Below are 17,673 nucleotides of genomic sequence, written 5' to 3' on the forward strand. Positions count from 1 at the left end.
AAAAACTGACAAAAACTGTACTTAATCTAGAGCAATATCTGTATGGTCAGTAAAGCTGCACTTTGTGTATTTCTTAACAGCTTCAGATCTGTCACTTTTAATTTGTACCATAAAAAATAAAAAATTGTTTGACATGAAAAATAAGATCCTTTCATGTGTTTGTCTTAAATCTCATGCATTATTCACATTGTCCAAGCTCATGTAATTTCACATCAGTTCAATACAAAAATAGCTAAATGCTTGAAAAAAAGAGTGAAAATCCATTTGCACCGTGGAGCATGACTTTATCTGCAAAACTAAACACTGTTTCTGTACCCAGAGTGGGTACATGAATTGGCGATGTCTTATTTTCTCTACAGGTATTGCAGAGTAGAGGATCTCCCTCAGGAGTACTCTGGAACCCCCCAGGTGAGTGTGTGTTGTCCCCCAGGCCAAATGGAGCAAGGTACAGATGGACATGAAGGCCAGTGTATCCCCCCATGCCTCCATCCCCAGCCCCGTAACAAAGCCCTGGTAAGTGATAGGAGTGTGTTAGAGAGGCTGGGTCAGCCATTTCAATTATTTCTCTTGCATTTTTGCAGAGCTCATGGGGTTCATTACTCAATTATTTCTGTAATTATGATATTAAGTCACAGAAATACCTGTTTTCCAGGCCACTTCTCTTGAGTCACGTTGAGTTTTGTTAAAATACAGGAGTCTAAAAGATCAGCATACTTGAGAAATTAATTAGTTGTATTATAAAGGGTTTTTGGGGGAAAAAAAAAAACAAACCTTGAAATCAAAGTTCTGACAGTCTCAGAATATTGTGTTTGAGTCTTGAGAACAAAATTTTTACAAATAATTTTTTCTTTGATTTTGTTTAATATTGTTTTACTTTTCCAATATCATATGTTAGATAGTCAAAACTAGAACAAAGTTTTGTTCTATTTTAGTTTTATTTGCATAGAAAAACAGAGAGCATTCGGTATATTTATTTATCGTGAATTTTTTCCAGACCAGAATTTCCCTTTTATATGCATTTTTTCCTCTATTTTATGAGGTACATAAGAAAGAGAACAAAAAAAGCAGCTTTATTTGTAGACATAATGATAGAAGCTACATAAACAAGGCAAAGATTGCATCAGGTCCTCTAGGCATCATGTCTCCATACCATGGTCTAACAGCCACTTCAAGCACATGTCATTCATCTACTTACACAATACCAAAGTGTGGAGAATGGCTCTTTGTGCTTTCATTTCAGCTACTAAAAGCTGAACACGTATTTTTTTCATTCCATTGTGATAGAGCAGCAAGCAAACATTGATTAGAGTGTTTTTCCCCCACGTCTATTTAAAAATGCAAAACTTCCTCTTTCCATCATACTGTAGGTATTTTAGCTGCCTCATAGACCCTACCTAGCCATTACAATCCAAATAACCTGGATCTATCAAGCTGCAAGAAATGGTGACTTTGCAAATTGAATCAATTAAGTTCCTATTGATCACTGAAATCTCAAAATAGATCCAACTTAAAGCTATTGAATACTGACTATAGGACTTCACACTCCTTACTGACTGCTCAAAAATCAGATTTCTAGAAATTGACTATGACAGGACTTCAGAGCTCCTTAACTGCATCATAAAGGACAAGGAGTTTTAGAAACAGATTGCTTTCCATGCTTCTCTTGTACTTCCAGAAAAAAAAATTTAAAAATTAAAAACAGAAAAATTAAAAAGAAAATTTAAAAAAAAAAGAAAAGGCAAAAGAACAACAAAACCCCTAAACCACAAAAACCCCAACATATTTGTGGTACTCTTGATAAACAAGGAACTCTGTCTGTGTCCTGTCCTTTAAGACTGGTGTGATGGGAGGAAAGTTGGCAGTAAGGTCAAAGAACTACACAGAATTTGTAGAATATGTTTTTATACACTCTCTTCCCCTGTGTTGCTGCTTTTGGACTGATCACAGCCTACATCTATACCTGTTAAAAAACCTTTCAGTACTAGCAGTGCTTTGATAAGCAAAGATTCTCTTCTACTGGCTTAAATTTCAATCAAAGAAGCACTCAGGAAACAAAACAGACTTATCAAGAGGGAAGGTTCCAAGAGAGTTTGTTTTTTAATCTGAGAATCCAGATTGTTAATCTTGAAAAAATTTGATAACTAAAGACTTGAAAAGCTTTTTTTTTCCTTCTATCTCCATCTGCTCTACAGATGGATGTTTGTTGTTTCTCTCACTCACAGTCGTTTACTGTTGCACTTTGCCACACTATGGACAGACAACTGTGGTCTGGACTGAGAAATGTCACCAGGTAACCCACCAGCCATTACTGTGGTTTACAATCCAGACCCCAATAGTCCTGGTTTCTCTAAAATGCCTTCATCCTTGTATAATCTACCACAGCAGCTGCAGGGAGGGCATGTAGCAGCTCAGGTAATAATGAGTCTTTCATTTTATTGGACACTGGACTTCTTGTATAATCAGTGGCCTCATGTCAAAACATTTCTCAGACCAAGAGCTGTGTGTGTGATCACAGGCACACTCAGTGTGGGTGGGTCTTGGGTCAGACCACAGGCTCATACACAAATCAAGGGTCAGCAAAAAATGGTGGTAATAAAACTGTGGTAGGGACTAGATGAGTTTTAGTTTTAAGGCCGTTTTAGGGCCAGTTCCAAAAGACCACAAGATTATAGTTTTGTGGTGTGGCTTAAAATCCAGCCTCCACCATCACAGCATCAATCACCTTGTCAGGGATGGAGTCACTCCCTTCTTTTCAGACATCACATAATGCTGATGTTCAGCTAATGACACCCTGGCTTTCAGTGAAGACCATGCTCCACCCAATTTTTCCATTAGTACCACCATTAGGTTGGTGGTATCCAACCCTGTATGTTCTCTGTCACTGATGGCTCCAGAAAAGTTCTTCAAATAGTCCCAGAATAATGGTCTTAGAAGACAGTATGATGACACTGCACAAATCTGAATTGTGTGGCTATTTGCAATCAATCCTGTCAGAGCCAGAATTTTCCCAGAAGCATGGATTTCCTGGAGGCAGCATGTAACCTCTGCCTCAATTATTTTTAAAATTCACTGAAGAACTTGTGCTTACATTCAGTCATTTTGGTTAGATTTTAGCCATAGAATCATAGAATGGTTTGGGCTGGAAGAGACCTTAAAGTTCATCTAGTTCCAATTCCTTGCCATGGGAAGGACACATTTCACTTGACCAGCTTGCTCGGAGCCTCATCCAGTCTGGGTCTTGTACATTTCCAGGGATGTGGCATCCACAGCTTCTCTGGGCTCTTTGTTCCAGTACCTTACTACCTTCACAGGAAAGAGTTTCTTCCTAATGTCTAATTTGACCCTACTCTCTTTCAATCTAAATCCATCCTCCCTTGTCCTGTCACCACATGCTCTTGTAAAAGATCCCTCTCCAAAGTTTTTATGCTCCATTCAAGTACTGGAAGGGAGCAATTAAGTCACCCAAAAGCCTTCTCTTTTCCAGGCTGAACAACCTCAGTCCTTTTAACCCTTCCTCATAGGAGAGGTGTTCCATCCCTCTGATCAGCTTGGCCTGTTGGCCTCCTCTGGACTTGTTCCAGCAGTTCCATGTCCTTTCTGTGCAGGGACCTCAGAGCTGTATGCAGCACTCCAGGTGGTGTCTCAGCAGAGAGGAGCAGAGTCCACCTCCTTCTGGCCACGCTGATTTTTATGGTTGTCTCTCTGGCTGTGAGTGCCCATGGCTGGGTCATGTCCAGCCTCCCAAACACCAGCACCCCCAGGTCCTTTTCCCAGGGCTGCTCTCCATCTGTTCATCCCCCAGCCTGTGTCAGTACTGGGGGTTGTCCCAACCAGGTGTAGCACCTTGCCCTTTGTCTTGTTAAACTCAAGCTTGCCCAGGTCCCTCTGGAGGGCATCCTATCCTTCAGGTATGGCAGCTGCACCACTCATCTGCATTGGTGTCATCTGCAAATTTGCTAAGGGTGCTCTTGATCTCTTTGTCCATGTCTTTAATGAAGATATCAAATAACAGTAGTCCCAATACCTGCTGAGGGTATCACAATGACACCACTTGTCACTGATGTCCATTAGGACTCTGAGCCATTGACCACTACCCTCTGGATGTGACCATCCAAGAAATTTCTTATTTATATAATAGTACATTAATCAAAACATCTCTCTCCAATTTAGGGAGAAGGTGTTGTGGCAGTATCAAAGGCTTTATAGAAGTCCAGATAGGTGACATCTCTAACCTTTCCTCATCTACTGATGTGGTCACTCTATCCTAGAAGGTCACTAGGTTGGTCAGGCAGGACTTGCCCTTGTTGAAGCTGTGCTGGCTGTCCTGAATCACCTCCCTGTCCTCCATGTGCCTTAACACATCTTCCAGCTGGACCTGTTCCATGATCTTCCCAAGCCCAGAGGTAAGGCTGCTATGTTGATAATTCCCAGCCTCCTCCTTTCTACCCTTTTTAAAGATGGGTACAATATTTCCCCTTTTCCAGTCACCTGGGATTTCTCTGGCTGCCATGACTTTTCAAATATCATGGAGATATCATGGAGAATGGCTTGGGAACTACATCAGCCAGTTCCAAGTAATGCTATTAATTTTTAACACCTCGTGTCCTTGTGAACTGTTGATACCTTTCTCTAAAATATATTGTCTTTTAACTATTAACTGAAAGAAAAGAAGACAAAACTCTGAAGATCCTTTTATTTTTGCAAAGAAGGCACTATGGTGTTTTTTACCATTCTGCCTCTGTCCTTTTGACATTTTCAGCTCAATTATATGTTCTTAAACAGAGAAGCATGAAACTTTCTCCAAAATTACCCTTCAATTCATTCAGGTTGAAAGCAGCTGAAGAGAAGTGGCTATCTCTTGAAAAGCAGCAGCTATTTTCAGTTACTAGCTGTGGAATCTAAAGAGACTGATCTTGCAAGTTCATAATGTACAGAACCTTATTTGCCCAGCTAGTGTTAGTGATGCTTTGATGCTGCCTTCATAGATATATTTAGTGACATGTGTAAGTCTTCACGGGATTGGACCTACCCTCAGCATTTGTGAATCAATATTCTTATTTATCACTTTTTCTGGCTCATTCATCAGTAAATCTTGACAGGGTCTTTATTATTTTTAAAACAGAAACAACTCAGAAGGGACTGCATCTCAACAGGAAAGGTATGAGCATGTCTCTTCTAAAATTAATTCAGCTCTTTCTAGCTCAGTACTTGACTGTCAAAAACAGTGCTGAAGATAATCTGGAGGGCAACATGAGGGAAATATTGAGGGAAACATTGAGAGGAATAAATGCAAGAGCATGAGCCATTAGTTATTCTTAAAATACTCTCTATTGTTTCACTTCATTTAAGATCCTTCCTTCTGAAGGTACCCTAACAAATTTCCATACTGACTACTAATAAGAAGAATTTACAGAAGCATCATTTTGTGTCTGTGGTATAACTAATCTCAGGCATGTGAACCAGCAACCTGACCCTAAGACTTATCAGCTCATCTGGGGATCAAAACTCACCAGGTGGTCTGTTCATCCAGAGTGAGGAGCACAAAGAGCAGGGATCCAAAATCCGCATTGACATAAGCACTTTGCAGGTCATGATACCTTCAAAGAAATAATTCAATAGGCAATATGTAATAAAGGCCACATCTGAACAGGAAAAAAACACAAATTCATTTGTTAAAAAAAGAAACTGAAAGACTGAAAGGCAGAACTGACAGACCACATCTCTTCCTAGAGATGTGTTGGAGCAGCCCTACACTGCAGTAAAAGCCGATCAATCGCTCGGTACCAGCTGAGCACGCACTCACTGTACATCAAGGTTCTGAGAAGTCTGTATTATTTACAACATACTTGCCTCTGCTGTGGCTAAAGGTGTGATATCAAAAGCAGTCAGGTGGCCTCAGATATCAGCTGACGATGAGAATATTACAAGTTATTTTTATGTCTGGAAACAGGTTGAATTTCAGACTTAAATTGAAACCTGACTGTCCTAAAAAAGTTACATTTTTTAAAAGATAAATATTAAGCCTAAGATCATTTTACTGGAGTAATAGAAATAATTTCCTTAAAGTTAATTTTAAATATTTGATATGTAATCATTCTTGGTTTTTTGAGGGCAGGAAGGTAATGTACATTTTCAAAAAATCTCACAGTGTACCTATTAATTGTTTATGTGCAGATTTGTTTTTTTCTTTTTTTAATTATATTATTTAATTAATTAATATTATATGTAATTACTTAATACATAAAAATGAATGTGCCTATATGCAAAGCCAGCATCTCCCATTTAGTCCAATCATGTCTCAGCAACCCAGATGTATTTAAATGTTCACATATCCACATTGCCTTGGTATCATATAGGAACAACACATTGTGTGCTTATTTCTTTACCTACTTAGGTTTCATACAGTTTTAGCCTCGGTGCTTTAAAAGATTGGCCAGTTTCAAACAAATCTGACATAAGGGAGATAGATAACTACAGGTTTAATGAAAATAGCCTAGAGAAAAAAGAGGTAGATTGGACTCCCAGGTGAGAAAAAGGCCACAGTAAGTACTTGCAAGTAAGCTCCCCTCCAGATTACCTTCAGTAGTATTTTTGGCACTCAACTGACAAGTCAGAAACAGATGTATTCATTTTAGAAGAGACATGCTCATACCTTTCCTGTTGAGATACAGTCCCTTCTGAGTTTGTGTTTCAAAAATAATAAAGAGCACATCAAGATTTACTGATGAATGAGCCAGAAAAAGTGATAAATAAGAATATTGATTCACAAATGCTGAGGGTAGGTCCAATCCTGTGAAGGCTTACATGTCACTAAATGTATCTATGAAGGCAGCATCAAAGCATCACTAACACTATCTGGGCAAATAAAGTTCTGCACATTATGAACTTGAATAAGTAAACCTTTCTGAACACCAGAGAGAATCAACTTGGACAAGGACAAAAATAGTCCTTCTAAAAACCCCAGCTGTAGGAAGAAATATCACTGAGCTCACAAGCCACCAAGAGATGCCCATCCTGGGAAGGCAGATTTCATTTGTCTTGGTGCTTGAAGTTCTTCATAATTTTCATGTAATTCACAAGACCAGCAACTGATGGCTTGGAACAGGCATACCAGATAAGACCAGTGTTGGTCCCACATCCTTCCTTTCACAAAGCCCTCTCCTAAATTTTTCAGAGAAGTTAACTTTGCGGGGGTGCATTAAAATTGCAGTAAATGGGTACATAGCTTTTCCCAGCAGAACACGTATATAGGCCTTGACTTCCTGTAAAACTGTTCCTTACTGTGGAGAGGTACTGTCTTTAAAAGAAAGAAGTCTGTCACTTCAATTTCCAATACAAAAAAATATAATATTAGAATTTAGGATGAAGAAAATCTCTAGCTGAAAAAAGCACTCCATTCCTCTTGTACTGGGAAGGTGATTAAAAGAAAGGGAGAAAGGAAAATAACATCCCTGTAGATACTGGTTACGAGGTACTGTATTAGAAATTCTATTCTTGTGGGTAAAACACAATAAAATAATCTACTCCTGAACATAGGAGAGAAATAAACACGAGTTTTCACTCATTACTCCAAAAAAATATCTGCAGCAGGTTTAAGGCTATTTGTGGTTGCTATTATCATCAAGCAGCCTATTTAAACTGGGTGCAGACGTGCAAATGTACAAGAATATAGGTTTACCTTAAGTAGCTTTGTTGCTTACCTGCTGGAGTGTTGATTCCAGAAGTGTAAACGATTTGGTTTTTTTTGTTCAAAACTTACCTCTTTTTCAAATGCTCATCTGCTTTCAAAGAAATCCCAAGACTCACTGCAGCACCTGTTCCATGAAATAGGTTAGAGGAGCCCAGAAAAGTCTATACCCAGTTCAGTTTGTTGGGATGAAGGTTGTTCATGCTTGGCAATGAGGCTTATTTCTCTCAGAAAACACCCCTCCAAGGAGAAAAAGACACATCCTACTACAAAGCACTGTGCAAGCCAGAAGTTCTGCAAGGCTAACCCATACCAAGCTTAGAGCCATCTCTCTGCACTGGGGCTGCATCTTCAGGGGCTGTCTGGTGATAAATGCTGTGGGTGGGTAGGACATGTGGTGCCTGGCTCCTGAGGCCTGAGAACACTTCACTATGCCACCATGGCACATATGAATAAGGAAGTGAAGTCATTGCCCAGCCACAGACACTGAGGAGCTGGAAACCATAGGTGACCTACCTGTCTCCAAAATGGAAAAGCTGATGAAATACAGAGTTTAGCCAGTAATGCAGTTAATTGGGATAAAATGTAATCCTGAAGACCTTTTCTTACATATAGCAATTTTTAAGTATAGTCCAGATAATCAACATGTGTTTATTTTCCCTTTCTTTGGTCAGTCCTAGAAACTTTCTTTCAGGCTTTCCACTGTTTCAACCATTGCTTTTCTTTGCCTTTGATGTTTACATCACAATCTAAACAGAGTTTAAAACTATAAATATAACTGTCACATGCAATTTACAGTCTTCCCCAAAATCCTCATATCCAGATCCACTAGCAGCAAATTTCAGAAGATGATCATCCATAATTTTCTCTTGGCATAGACAAGTGTGCTCTGCAAACAGCAGGATTGTCTGCTATGCCCCTTTCTCTTCCCTACCCACAAGGGCTGTAAACTGTCCCTTTGTATCTTCCAGCAGATAATCTCTTCTTATAATTCATTATCTCATTTTAGTTGGGACAACCTTAAGAAACATCTAGTTTTCAAATTTTTTAAACCAACTCATTTCTCTATGACTGCAACCGGTCAAAAGGCAATCACACAAGCTGCTCCAATGGAAAAGGTGCAAGAGGAATGGAACAAGGAAAAGGCTGAGCACAGAAATATCATTCATGAGCACAGGTGTATCCAAACCCCCAGCCCACCCTCATCCACAAATAGCAGATAACTTTTCACTGCCTCAGAGTTCCATCAGGTCCTTTAGAGAGGGACCTTATGACTGTGCTTTGAATTTTCCCCCTGCTCACATCATCTCAGTAATATTTAATTTTTTTCCTCCTTTAGCAACATGAAGAATATGTCTGTTCGGAAGGAAAACTATTCATTTGGTGACTGACTTGATGGAAATATCTGTAGTTTTGTTAATGAACCTCAGAGATTTTCCCTTAGATAAGGAATTCTGTGAGGAAAAGAGGAACTGAAACATGTTTCTTTGTTTTTGTTGTTTGTTTGGTTGGTTTTGGGTTTTTTTTCATATCGGTGTTGAAGTAGCTTAGGCTTTTTATTTTTTTAATATTGTTTTTTACATGATCAAATCCTTTCTTTGTCTCTCAATTTCTTAAATTCCAATTTAAGCTGCCATTGTGATGATGAGGAAAAATTAAAATTAATAATTCTTATTTCATAAGGTAAGGTGGTCCAAGATACAAGCATGTCTGAGTAAAGAGCCAACTGCTGACCACCCAGTACACTCCCTGCTACCATGCTGGGAAGAGGTTTATTGCATGTGAGAAGTATCAGACTGGTGGAAAAATCTAGACCCATCTTTCTCATTGATGCAGTATATCACATACAACAAGAGAGAAAAAAAAAATAATAATAAGCTCTATACCCCTACATAGACCTTGTCCTTCCTCTTGAGACTCCTGACAGCGTCAGGACAGAGTGCAAGCTACTACTGATGTAACAACAATTTTCCTGTGACAGATACCACTCTGCTTTGAGCCTGATTCATCATCAACTATTCACCTCACACAGGACACCAAATGGCATCCCTCATGTGAAAACAACTTGTAAACTAATAATAAGAGGAAGAGATATTTAATAATTGATAATAAAATGGAGTAAAATCAGTGACCTTGGCAGGAAACATTCTATGTCTTATTAGCAATTGCCAGAGCCAGTCATCCATTCCACTTAAATCCATTTCCTGAATGTATTGCATCTCTTGAATTTATACTGCTCTGTCATGAAACCATGAACAACACATTTCTGCAGTTCACTCTCTTGCAGTCTAAATCCAGCAGATTTTGCTCCTCCTACCAACAACAGCCTCTTTGTCTATTTTTCCTACATATAGATATATATGCTTCCCTAACTTTTCACAGAACTATAGCTGTAGAAATATTTGTGGGTTCAATGATTTTATTGATCTTGGTAGCCTCAGATTGCACAGTCCCTTAGCACAACTGGAGTTTATGGACTACTGGCATGAGGTATATATTTTAGAGTTCTCCTTAGAAGCTAGAGAAAAAATGAGGGCCATATTATTCCTACTACAAGTTTTATGATAGAAAAAAGTGCATTGTAGACAATGATTACACAGTACATTGTGCAAAAATCATTGCCAGGCACCAAAAAAATCACCTCCTATACAGTGTTGTTGGCAGCACAACAAACATTCTACACCAGGCTTTTTATAAACAATATTAATCTTTCCTGCTGGAGTTACCCACTGTTAATGCACTTTTGTAGTAAGGTTGTATGTTTAAGTCATTCAGAAGTCCTGACATTTTTAATAAACTATTTTTCTGAGCAAACCAAATGCATGTAGTTTTGCTTTCTGCATCTTCTAGAGCCTTTTGGAAGAGATACAAGATTAACCACATTTACTCTGTATGTTCATGTGAATACATAGTCACACAAATGCTTATGTTTATGTGAATATATGTATTTCTGTATTTATATATGCACACAAACATATGCCATAGATATAGAGATAGGTGCATAGAACTTTACATCTGTAGCTATTGTAGACACACTTGAAGCCATTGCTGAATGAATGGTTGACCTATTTAATCTTTGTCTAAAGAAATATCTTGCTATGTTATTTTTGGTTTCAGTTGCATTTTAAGGCCCAAAATTAGAACTGAGGAGGCTTCAGGCTTCATAAAAGGCTACCATTTACTTGTCTTCAGAACAAGAACTGCCTGTACCCCAAAATAAACCTTCCTAACTATTTTTCTTAATGCATCTGGGTATTTTAAGGGCTCAGCAGCAGCAGCAGCAGGAAAAAAATTCAAGTATTTTTGATGATTCCATTCTTTATACCACACAGCTAATTATTTTGGAAGAGGTTTTTTTTTTCCTTTTCATCTTTTCATTCTGCACAAATATGGATTGATTTTTTTTCTTCTGCCATTGCCTGCAGCAAAGTGAAATGCACACATAAAATAACCATAAAAAAGTCTAACAACTTTTTTCAAAGCATTTTCTTACACATCCTCCTGGAAGAAAAATCACAGAGATTTGTTGTCAGAGGTGTGTGGGATGTTGAAAGAGAAGGGATAGGATATTTGTATACCTGCCTAGGTGCACAATTGTACACCTGCCTAGGTGCCTAGATTCAGAAGAGTTTTAAATTAATAAAATTTCATATGTTCTGTGAGAATAGACTGTAAGTATCTTCAATGTAGGAAACAATGAGAGAGACTTAAATGAAGACTAGGAAAAATATTTCTTTCCATATGTGTTGGAACTCGTTAGTGAATTTTGTTTAGTGACCTTTCTGGGTTTGCTTTCTAAGGACATTTGGGGATTTTTGCTGCAGTGCCATCTTTATTGTTCAAGTCTAAAACTCAATCACTCACACTAAGTCTTCAAGTGGCAGATGCACTATCTTCACTAGCTACTTTGAAAGATGTTACATAAAGCACAAATAAGATAATTAGTGGAAGCATCTTTCTGGGATATAAAACAAGCCAGGTGCATATTCAGACTTCGAATTCAGGAGGGGTCAGGGTTACTTTCAGATGTAGTGGAAGAGCCCAGTTCAGTAGTGAACTTCAAGTTATGATATGAAATGGATAAAATTCAAACATAAATTATCCTGTCAAGACAATCTGCAACTACTGGAAATTAGTTAAAGAAATCTGCCCTCGTTCTGAATGATACAGACTGATGGCTATTCTCCACTACCCAATACAATCTAAAACAATAAAGCTACTTACATGGAAGTCCATAAATTACTTAGCTCTAGGAACATTGACATTTTTCATCCAAACAGCCATTTGGGAGGTTGTACAGAAGCATTAAAACTCTTTTTGTTTGCATTTGGGCAGGACAGTCCTGGAGAAAAGCTCATGTACGTGCTCTGCCTTTGATTCTATGAAGGGCGGATTGACCAGTTATCTTTCCTCAAAAGCCTTTACAACAGCTTCCTTGCCACCTGTCTGAACAGAGCAGTACAGGGCACACCTCTGCAGCACTCTCACACCAATCTCCACCCAGAGCACCAGTGACTGCAGCCCCCTCAGATCCTCTTGAGTCATTTACAGTTTCCCCCCTCTCTTCCCAAAGGCAGAAGTCACTATAATTTTGGGCCAGATGGCTCCTCTTGGCACCATGAATAACATTCAGGTGAACACAAAGTGAGCTGAAATCGGTCTTCAGGGGCTGAATGTCTGACAAACCAAAGCATGCATCTGCTGATTGTCTTTGTCAGCTCTCAGTAGACAATGTTTTAACATTTACAGGTAACTGAACGCTGCCATTTCCAATACATTTACAGTAAGAATCTCTCTCATCATTAATTCTACAGACTTCCATAGATGTTAAAATGATGCTGATATTTAAAGCATGACAACTCTAATATATGCAACCAACATAGATGTCTACATAGTAGAAAATTAGGTTCCACACTGCTGACAATTGCTCTGAATGTAATTAGCATTTGCCTCAGTAAGTAACATGTATGTGTGCACACACAGAAAACTGAAGAACCAATTTTAAAGTCACTTTGCTACAATTTCTGAGCAACAAAGAGCTTTGAAAACTAGTAGCTGTCTCAGGAGGTGGAGCAAGGATGTGTTATAGATAGGTCATGTGATGATGGGCTGTTGCAATTACGGGTTGATTATTGTGTATAATTAATTAAAGTTAGTTAACGTTTCATCGCTGTATCGTTACATTACTGTGGTTCATTGTTAGGATGTTCTCTGTTCTCCCCAGAGCCCCTTTCACCCCTGCATTGCTGCCACTGCACAGTTTTATCTGGGGACATGAGGGGGGAAGGTTTGTTACTAGGAGGCACGGCAGGACAACACCTGGCCTCCTATCAAGTTGCAAAAAAGTGATCCCCACCAATGGATGGTGAAGGAGAAGTTGACCGAAAAACTTTGGGATGGGTCAGGGGTATAAAAGGTGCAGCATCCATTTTGTACACGAGCTCATGTCTGCCAGGGTCATCAACTCCCAGCACACTGTCCTTTTTCCTTATTCTGTCCTTTGTTTTATTTTGTTAAGGTGTTTAATAAACCTTTAAAATTTTTTAAAGTGAAAATTGTTTCTCACAGATGGACCATCTTGGAGAAAACCTAGGGCTGGCAAGATGACAGGTGGGGTTTAGGCCTCACTGGGCTTTCTTCCTTCAAGGGGGGGAAAAATCAGGATTGATCAGTTTTATTTGGGAATTATTTTCTCAAGGATGTGGACTTGTGCAAAGACCAGTATAGCTAATGCCCCAAGGGCACCAACAGACCCTACTGTCCCTGTCCCTGCCTACAAGCCCACTTCAGCCCAGCTGGAGCCATCAGTCCCTCTCTCAGGAGTGCTGACATGAAGCTCCCCACAGAGCTGCCTTGGCACTGAGCTGGGCAATGTCCTGGCATGGCCTCATATCATCATCATGAGCCTGCCAGACAATCTGGTATTAACCCAGCTTCCCAGCCTCCCAAGCCTGCCCTGCTCATGCCTCCAAGGGATGATGGGACCAGTTCCTGGCCAGCAAATTCCCCTTTCCAGCTCTTAAAAATCTTCTGTGGCTGCCCCCTGACAGCTGCTGTGCAATGTTAGCTTTACTTTGGGAGCTTTGGTTTTTTCTCTCCCTTAGAGAGAAGCAGTCCACCAATGTTTCACCTGGATCTTGGAGACTGAAACCACCTGAATGCTCTGAGGCCCTCATTTTACAGTCAGAAAAAGAAACCTTTGCGTTCACAGGCTTGTCATGGCTGTATACTCAAAAATGCTTGCATTGTTATACCCAGAAATGGGACTGAGCAAGAAGGCTTAGTAGCTCACCACACACTGACAGAACAGTAACTTTGGAGTGCATATTCCCAGTCTACTGCAAATATGAAATCAAGATCATTAGTACAGCCCTCTGTTGTAGAGGTTATGGGCAGACCCCCAGAAGAAAGAATTGCATGAGCTTAAGATCTTGATTGCCCAAGAGCTGATTCATACCACCTTTTTTGGTTGCTTTCTCTTTTGTGTTGCACCCACCACACCACCACCAAAGGAAAGAAAAAAGTGTTTCAGCAGTCACATAGCCCATGACTCTGGGTTTAAATGTATGGTAAAGCAACACAAGCTGAGCTCTGAGAGCTTATAGTTTCTGAAAAGGGCTCACTTCTGCTCCCACCTCCACTGCCTGCAGTACCTTTCCTCGCCTGTTCAGTCCTTCACTCTGCTACCAGCTCTGATCCTCATCTAAGTCTGCACTCCAGACTCACCCAGCTCACTGATCCAGGAGAAAATACAATGGATCAAGGGTAGCTCAGTCAGTTTCCCACTGAATTAGTAAATTGAATTTGGCTAACTATGCTACCAAAGTATCACAGCCAAAACAAAGCACAGGGGAAATGGGACTACTCTCTTTTTCTTACTGCAAACTTCTGGATAAGCTGCAATGCATTGCACATGAAGATGCCAGACCTATCACTGGTATGACTAATGTGTGAGTTCATATTATACACTTCTAAGGGCCTCCAACATAGGAGATGGAAAATTGGCAGCTTTGTGCAATTAACTATTAAAATACCCCAACCAACCTCACAGAATTTTAGTGTACTCTGACCTTTCAATCATGCTAGGATAAAACTAATGTGTTTTATTCCACCTTCGCTACCAACTCAATGCCAGTCCCAAGTCGGCAGTGCTGATGACATACCAGGATTTGTACCTGCACTCCTGAGCCCACAGCTGTGGTGTATTGAGTCATGAGAAGCAGTAATTCTTACTCTGCAGAAAGGAGTCCTTGAGACAAGGGAATGACAATTAACTGGGCCAATAAAAGAATGAAATGTAAGGTAGAAAGAGAATAGCAGGAGAAGACAGAAGGGAGAGTAAACATTTGGAGCTATTTGGCAGCCTATTTTTGAAATTCTTTGTTTTGCTCACACTTTGAGGACTTTAGTTACAGGTTAGTAATGTTAATTAGCAGTCAGAGTTACTAATAAGTTATCTTGAATTGCTGGAGTACTTATGAGTTAGGATAAATTGTAAGATAATTGTAGACTTTTACCACACCACACCTTTACTAAACTGGCCATGACCACTTCATCTTTCCACAATATTTTCTTTACATGTGTTATGTCATAATTATTCCATTGCAACTATTTCTTTCAGATATAATGCTGTGCCACAATTCTTCAGCAATAATAAAACACTGCAGTGCAATTCAGACTGCCTTTTAGCTGCAAGTTGACCTAAATTCATTAAATAGGTATTTTTCAAAATAAATTACTCACTTTCAGTGTGACACAAAGCAAGGAAAGAAAATTGAAAGGATGCATACAAAAAAGTGTACTCTATTCTTTTTTTCTTCTTTTTTTCCCTAACTGCCTACTGTATGGGATATGCCACATGGTATATCTTATGGTCTTTGAATCCTTACATAGGGGTGATTGATAATAATTAATAATAGTTTATCAAGCAGAGTATCTTCAATTAAGCTCTGAAGTCCAAATGCAGGTGTCTTACTGCAGCTTCTATGTGAAACTGGAAAACAGTTGATACTTCGCTATTTCAAGAGGAGCTGTTGGGGACTCAACCTGCTTTTAAATTAGTTTAAAGTAAGGGTCCTAAATGTGATTTAACTTTTTTAGCAACACCTTGCTCCCCTTATCATAAAGATAGTTGAACATTCTAGGTGCTGTGTGCAATACCCTGAATAAACACACAGATGCTTGAAGTAAAGAATATTAGACTACTGACTCTGATGTGTCAGAATTTTTTTCAAAGTGTCTGTACTCTTCACAGATGCAGTTCTAGATTCAAATATGAAAACAAGTAAGAACTCTTCACATAATACCTAATAGTGCCTGCACTTCAAAGTGCAGTGGCAGGAGGCTAAGAAATTTACAGAGATAGTCATTCTGTTGAACAAGAAATATATTTTTCCTGTTAAGCTCTGTTAATTTTAGAAAGTCAGAGGAGATCTTTCTTTCCATTGATGGTATAGAGGTCAAGGAATCGTTATCAGTAGTCATATTTTGAGAACTGTGAGACTTCAATTTTTATATTATCTCTGCCTGTACCTGCAGTATCCCTTCTCTGTCAGTGACACAGACCCTCATACAGTTCCTTCCTAGTTTATGTGGAGCATATTTTGTCCACATGGAAGCATCCATACACCATTAAGGCCACAGTACAGCCCTACTGTGGAAATTACATCAGGAGCTCATGTATAAGATGTTTCTCTGTGAAGGCTTCAAGCACTATTGCTACCCTTGTCAATCAAAGCAAGACAATAACTAGAATATGTTGGTACCACATAGCTGGAGTCCTGACATAGGTCTCTAAGCAAATGATAATACAAATAAATAATAGTGGACAGGAGGCTTCTGAAAAAGAAGACTCACCCTTTAAGGGACAAGAAACCTGAAGAAAAAAGGAGGTCAAGTCCTGGCAGATATTTAAAATTCTATTAGTATTTTGATGGTTGGGGATATGATTGATTTTTGATTTTATTTGTCCTCTTTCCATTAGCTTTTTATCAAAATGAAATCTAATCACAGTCAGTTGCCAGAGCTCGGCTGACAGATGGTAACTTGTTAAGGCACGGTCGTGTGATTGTGTTCATCATTTGCCCCAGTCTGTACCAGAGCCAGTAGCCCTCATCTGGTCTCAAAAGCTTTATTAATGTAACTCAATTTGTCTCAGAAATCATTCTGGCCAGTTCTTTACCCCCACGGTGAGACATCATCTTCTTTCAGGTTAAGTTAATAACTGACCAACTAAATGGCACTCCTTAAGCCATTTAAGTTTTGTCTTGAAGGATGAAAGATAAATTAGTTTAGAAATAGTTTTGTTACACTGACACTAAGCAAATCACTACACTTTTCTGTGTATATAAAGTTTAAGTACACTTGAAGAACTGTCAAGTTATAGTGGTTCAAAATTGTATTGTCCTTCAATCAAGCCACAGCAACAGGCTGAGTGCATGCTCCTGTAAAGTAAAATACAACGGCTTAAATCTCCCTTTGCTAGTTAACCTGGAGATTAAACTGTTTCTTTAAAATGTAAACAAGTATGTATTACATTGAAGTCAAACTGACCTGAGACTGTCTGTGGTCAGCTGGCACTTCTCAGCTGATAGGGATAATTGGTTAAACCCCTCACTCTTTCAAAGTGGCTTCACATGATAAGTGCATTAACCATTTCCATATTTTAACCACTTGAAGGTTGAAAGGCATTTCAATTTGAAAATTTCTCATGGCTCTAATAAGCTTGATTCTTTTTCAGTCTGTCTAAAAGCACTAGAATTCACCTTTTGGAAGAGATGCACAAATGGATGTGTCTTTGATGTGTTTAGAGCTACAAAAGTTTGATGTTTTCAATTAAAACAAGTGCTATTTACTTCTATACTTATGGATAATAGAGCACTTTTGACTTTTACAAAGTGTGTGTTATTAAAGCACTTCGCTAATGTACAAAGGCACTTTAATAAAACAAGGAAGAAAAGAAGCAGTCCTCTTTCAAAATGTCTCTG

This window comes from Cyanistes caeruleus, chromosome 1 (genome assembly GCF_971803275.1).
Source record: "Cyanistes caeruleus chromosome 1, bCyaCae1.hap1.1, whole genome shotgun sequence".
In the NCBI taxonomy this organism is placed as follows: domain Eukaryota; kingdom Metazoa; phylum Chordata; class Aves; order Passeriformes; family Paridae; genus Cyanistes; species Cyanistes caeruleus.